Source organism: Wolffia australiana, chromosome 12, assembly GCF_029677425.1.
Source record: "Wolffia australiana isolate 7733 chromosome 12, ASM2967742v1".
Classification (NCBI taxonomy): domain Eukaryota; kingdom Viridiplantae; phylum Streptophyta; class Magnoliopsida; order Alismatales; family Araceae; genus Wolffia; species Wolffia australiana.
This window is the reverse complement of record NC_135846.1, coordinates 2742723-2749799: the sequence shown is the minus strand read 5'-3', so window position 1 is coordinate 2749799 and position 7077 is coordinate 2742723.

Genomic DNA, 7077 nt, shown 5'->3' with positions numbered 1-7077 from the left:
ACTATATTCATAGTAAATTATTAGCAACTTGAAACTATATCGGACGCTATTTATAGAATGTAGAGAGAGAAATAATAGAAAGAGCGTGATTAATAGAGAGAGGAGTGACAGAAAGATAGATAGATAAATAGATATATAGATAGATACACATGTTGATGTTGGGTTCTAGAGGCCTGGATATGGATGAATATTAGAGCTGGAGGACGAAAACGAATGACGTTTTTGGATGAATGGAACGGAACGTAACGGATTTCCGTTCCAATATCCGTCCAATGAAGTTTTTGTCGTCATCTCCGTCATTCGTCACAGTTTTGTCATCTTAACGATTCCGTCATTTGTCCGTTCCGTCAATCGTTCATTGAAGTAAACGGCACGGAACGAACGTCCCGATGATGAAACTGACGTCCTTGACCCCCCCCTCTTCCAGTCATTTTCCCTCTTCTATTGTGGCCGCTCTCCCCCGCTTCGTCTGTCGCCTCTCTCCCCCTCTTCGACTGTCGCCTCTCTCTAGAGTTGGAGGATGCCAACGGAGACGCCGAAGCTGTAGGCGAACCCGCTCATCCTCGACGCGTACATGGAGCTCCCCGCGGCATCAATCTCCTGACCTTCCCCCCAATTGATTGATTGGTTGGCTGATCGGTTTGATCTGGTCGATCGCGATCGCCCGGCTGATTGCTGCAGCAAGCAGCGTCCTCCTCTGCTCGCAATCGAATTTGACCCTTGTAGAGACCATCGGATATGACCCTTCCACCCAATGTCAATGCCATCCTCTCCCCCCCCCAACCTCTCCTGCAACCTCCGTTGAGACTTGAGACAATCCTTCGCTCTATATCAAAATATTACTATGAAAGCAAGTAAGCAATTGTGGATTTTTATTTAAATGCACATTTGAATTGGTAAAAAATTTCACAAATTTTTCAGTTTTCTAATAAATACATTAAAAAATTCGTCACTGGTAAAAGTCATCCGTCATTACCGTCGTTTCGTCTGTCATTTTTGTCATCCGTCATTCATCACAAATGATGGATGACTAATGAGGTATGACGGAAATCCAACTGTTCAGTCATCCGTCCATCGCTACGGACGGTGACGGATGACAAATTTTAAGCAGACGAATGATGAAACATCATCTGTCCTCTAGCTCTAATGAACATAAGGATTCCATGTAGCGGAAGACTTACAACGGAATCGTAACGACATCAACAAAACATTGAAACGAAGCACATGTGTAAGGCTTCGTGATTTCTTGGATCATAGAGCGAGACGAGTTGAGCTACTCAAGTGTGCAGCCTCTAGACATATCCACGCAGTCCATGGCAAGTCACATCTCTTTCTTCACCTTGACCAGCTCCATTCACCCTCCATCATTGTCATCACATTGTCCTAATCGCATCAAGAGTGGAGTGGTCAAGAAGAGAAAAGAAGCGGAACGCCCTTGAAAAACTTTGGCCTAGGTGAATTTTGTTCAGGGCCTTCTCGTATTTATGCTAAGTGGGTATTTTTCAGAAAAACCCCCAAAACTTATGTCTTTGAACGTTCAAAAAACTATTTGTGTGTGACCCTCTAGGCCCACGTATCAGTTTAGTTAAAGACTCTAGTTGCCGAATAACCTTATTTGCCTTCCAAATTAATTAACTATGTCATCATGTAGATTAATTAATATCGAATTGATTTAATTCAACTAATTAATTGATTCTCCAAGCAACACCTTGTGCTCTAAAAGATACAGAGGAGTGTGTATCGATTCACTCATGGAACTTATTTACCATTGGTTATTGTGTACATACAGTCCCTCATTAACTTGATGCTCCTAGGATGACTTAGGGTATGGTCAATTGTAAAATTCTTATCAGTCATCCGAGTTAGTACTGATGCATTCGGAAATCATCGAAGGACTCTTCCTTGATATTCCATTACCTTGGTCAAGGATTTCATCACATTGCCTTCCGTGAGCAGTCACCTTTTATATCGGGGTGGATGATCCCATCTTAACCACACAATCATCTTCATGAACTTCTCAATGCACACGAACTAAGACCGTTTAAAACCCCATGATTAGAGACTTGTTGGTCATAGTTAAAATACAATTGTCTGTCCACAATACATCTTTTGTGTCTCATGTCTAAGGACCATTTACACAACCATGATGTGAATCAACCCGATTAACAGTTTGGTATAATACCATTCAAGTATTTGTATGGATCAATTCAATGAACTCTTTCCACTAAACAACACCCACTATCTATCCTTAGTGTCTCCACACTAATACTATGTGAACAGCCATACTCATCATATGAGTGCATAGATAGTGATAATCTATCCAGATCCTTTGATGTCCTTCTCAAGTAGTGTTCGCCCGTCCGATATCCGTCCGATATCCGGTATCGGACAACCGATATCCGATATCCGGAAAAAAAATAGGATGGTTCCGGATGTCAGAGATCGGATATCGGGCGATATCCGTCTATCAGGGGTTAGACGGATATCGATATCCGATACGGGGAGGTGAGGACGAAGACGGTACCGGATACCGGATATCGGAAAACTGATATCCGGATATCGGTTTCGCGATATCCGGTATCGGATACCGTTTTCGGTAAAATAATCATTCCTCTCGCTTAGTTTAACTTAGTTACATTATTATACGTAGATTTCAATGTGTATTTTATGCCCGTTATTATATAGTAACAATTCTTTTTTTATCTTTCCATATGGGATAAAGGGATTCCGAGTTTACCACAAAACCCAGATCCCTTTATCCCATATGGAACAAATAAAGAAACGTAATCTGTATATAATGACTTGGATATATAATCAAATAACTATTTCTTTTAGTGACCTTTGCCAACGCTAACTCTGAGAGAAATGAAATGTCATACGCACATATTTTTAGAGAAACTTATTAGTCGTGCTTCTCATATTTTTAAAGAGCGAGGCATGAAAAGCTAGAGAGAAAGGGAGAGAAGGAGGGGGAGGGGGAGAGAGAGAGGATGAGAGAGAGAGAGGACGAGAGAGAGAGACTGAGAGAGGGAGAGGGCAAGAACGAGAGAGAGAGAGAGAGGACGAGAGAGAGACTGAAGAGAGAGGGAGGGCGGGAACGAGAGAGAGAGAGAGAGGGGAGAACGAGAGAGAGAGGGAGAGAGGGTATACGATGTGGATATCGAAAACCGATATCCGCATCCGATATCCGATAGCGTCATCTGTCCCCCTGAGACGGGAGACGGATCACGGTATCGGACGGATACCGGTATCGGATATCGGCACTATAGCAACCGATATCCGGTATCTGGATATCGAAAAAACCAGATACCGGAAATTTCCGGTACCGGCATCCGTCCAGCATCCGTCCCGATACCGGTATCCGGTACCGGCATCGGGACGGGCGAACCCTATTCTCAAGTATCGTTTGAATAGGAATATAGAACACATGATTAAAGACTAGTGATCTATGTATTACGATTTCATCATAATTCACTAAGTCTGATCATATATTCATGGACTTCATTATAAGCATCACACGTGCACTACAATCATTATAAGCATCACAATGAACATGAAACGAGATATGAAATGTGTGATTGTCTTGCCAAACACATATTTCCATCAAGACGAACATAGATATATAGACATGCGAGTATGTAGATCTACATATACATCCACATGACTTACCAAAGTAGATACCAGAGGTCAAGAACACCAAAGTGAGGCGCGTTCGGTAGAAGCCATTTAGGATGGGTGACCATGCAAGAAGTTTGTCAAAAGACACCATCAGGCCAAAGAAGTTTCAAAAGAAGATTGATCACACAATGTGCTAATACCAATCAAATGTAAAAGTTATCAACAAAAAATGAATATCTACAAGAAGCCTACATTTTTTTTTAAAGATAGATAGATATATACAAACATACAAACATATAGATAGATGTATAGAGAGAGAGGGAGAGAGAGATAGAGAATTAAGAACAGAGCGGAGAGAGATATGGGAGGGAACTACATGGCGAGAGAGTATATGAGGTAGTGTAGGATTTAGACAGAGAGAGAGAGAGATATGAGAGAGAGAATTTGAATGGAGAGGGGTGATTAGAGAGGGATATAGATGGGAGACACAAGAAGAGAGCACAGGGAGAGGATAAAGTGCATGATCTAGTTGAAGAGATCGAAGGTATAATGTTGAAATAAGAAGAGGGAGAATGTAGTGCAATGTTTAGAGAGAGAGAGGCAGGAGAGAGTTTCGTGAATGAAAGTTTGGATATTAAATAAGCAAGAGAAACATAAAGTTATAAATATTATGTTGATTTTTCAAACAAAATAATATCATGACTAATTTTTTTATAATGTAAGCATTTTACTAGAATCTTACATCATTGAAATAAATAACTTACTTCAGAATTGAGCTTAGCAATGTGTTAGGTAGAAGAGACGACAAGTTTGCCACACCTGTATAAATACTGATGATAATGAGTAGTCCTCAAAAAATAAATCTTATCCAGCATTTACTGTCACACTCGCATATCAGTTTTTCTAATATTTCATTGCATAATTACATTACCTAATTATGGTAAACTAATGTACGTGATTCTACTATATCTCCTAATAATGTAAAATTCAACTGGCATGTAAAAAATAACATGTTAATGGTTTTTCAACTGGACTTAATATATTGATCAAGTAAAACCACATACATAATTATTCCAGGCAGACAAAAGATTCCCAATTGATGGGGAATCATCCACCCTTAAAGGCATATCGTCTATGTTTTGCACGCCCGACGTGTATCCGTTTTTTTCCCTCATTTGGGCCCTCCCTTTTAAACTTTTGGGCCTTCTCCCCTTTTTCTAAAGGGGAATGCCCATATTTCCCCTATAAGAGGGGGGTGTTCATCGTAACAAAAAAAGAGTGCCAACTGAAAAAGAAAGAGTCAAAATGTAGTCCATTAGTATTTTCCTGGTTTTTTTGTGTTTTTCTTAGAGTTCAAATATTATCAAAATGCCCCTGAGAGAGAGAGAGAAGAGTTAGGGTTTTCAAGGTGACTTCGCTGGAGCGCCGCCAGCTCTGTCGCCTGCCAGTCTCTCATGCCGCCATCAATCGCAAATAAGCCTTCCATTGTCGGCCGCTCCCGCTCGACCGCGACAGCCGCAGCCGCAAGCCGTGGCTGCAGCCAATCCTGACCGCCACCCATCGCTGCCGCAGCCGGCCATGACCACAAGCCATAGCCGCAACGACAGAGAATCACGATCTGCGAGCTGCGACCGCCGTCGCACATCGCACCCGTAGCTGAGAGCAGCGATTGCAGCCTCCGCTGCAGCCTCAGCTGCCAGAACGGCTGCATCTGCTGCACCGACCTCAGCCGCCGGAGCGGCCGTAGCCGCGAGAACGCCCCTAGCGGCCGCAGCCGCCGGAGCGCCCACAGTGACCATGGCCACCGCAGAAGCCACAACCACAGCGACCATGGCCGCTGGATTGGCCGCAGCCGCTCGTAGCGTCCGTAGTCGTCGTCCATGGCCACGCAGCTGGGCAGCCGTAGTCGGGCAGTAGAGCACTCGTGCAGCCGCACCACTGCGCAGCGTGCAACCGTAGTTGTGCAACTGCACAGCCACGCAACCATGCAGTTGCACAGCCGCGTAGCTGCATAGCAGCCGCATCCGCATCCGCACTGCAGCAATCGTAGCCATGCAGCCACACAACCACGCAGTCACGTAGCAGCGTAGCCGTGTAGCACCTGCAGCAGCAGCCGCCTGCCTGGGCTGCATCTACCATCACGTTGTGTCGCCGTGCCGCCGCTACGCCTACTTGCGCCACCGCCGTCCTCGTCCTTGTGCTCGCCTCTGAGCCCGTCACCGCGGCTAGTTGCGTTGCCGTCCTCATCATCGCACTTGCCTGTGAGCCCATCACCACACCTAGCTGCGCCACCGTCCTCATCATCGCACTTGCCTCTGAGCCCGTCAGCGCACCTAGCTGCGCCTTGGCCGTCCTTGTCACTACATTCTCCTTTGAGCCTGTCACCGTGCCTAGTTGCGCCTCAGCCATCCTTGTCACTGCGCTCGCCTTAGAGCCCATCATCGAGCCTAGTTGTGACGTCATCCTCACACGGCACTTGCCTCCGAGCCCATCACTGTGCCTAGCTGCACCATCGCTGTTCTCGCCACTGCGGGTTGCCTCCGAGCCCGCTGCCGTGCATACATGCGCCTTAGCGCTCCTAGTGTTCTCTAGAGTAGTTTCGAGGAGAGCAATCACCAGACGACCCGCCACCGCCACTTCACCTCCGCGAAGTACATACCCTCACAGGATGAACCGCCATCGCCGTCGCCGCCGATGCCTACCTCCGTCCGCTAGTAGTTAGCTTAAAGCCTCATCGTCATCGTAGCGACACCAGACATCACCATAGTTGAAGTTTGATAATACCATGATGCAGCAGCTCTATGCTGCTGCGCCTTTACACCGTCCCATGCCCGCTGCTACAGTCTCCTAGAGTAGCTTCAAGGGAGACGATCGCCGGATGACATGCCGCCGCCAGTTCACCGCCGCAAAGTACATGCCGCCGCAGGATATACAGCTGCCGCTCTACACCGCCCATGCCTGTCTTTGTCGCTTATAGCAAATCGTAGCCGAGGTTCACCCAGTCACTGTTACCGACGCACCCGCCTTGTGCTGCCGCTCCACTAATCAGCCCTCAACCCCTTGTGGTGTAACACGAGCCGTTCGATCCCGGCGCGTCATGTTACATCACCAACATAATTAGACATTATAAATTTTATTTTTTAAAATCGCTTAGTGGGAATGGCTTGAATGGCTGATACTAGATCCCCTGGGGAAAATTATATGATTTTGGATATTATATTTTCCTACTATTTGCTCACATATTAATGGTCTTCGTTTGGTTTATGAGAGAAATTAATTGGAATGTATATCTGATGTACGTGATTCTACTATATCTCCTAATAATGTAAAAATCAGCTGGCATGTAAAAATAACATGTTAATGGTTTTTAAACTGTACTTAATATATTGATCAAGTAAAACCACATACATAATTATTCCAGGTAGAAAAAAGATTCCCAACATAATTAGACATTATAGA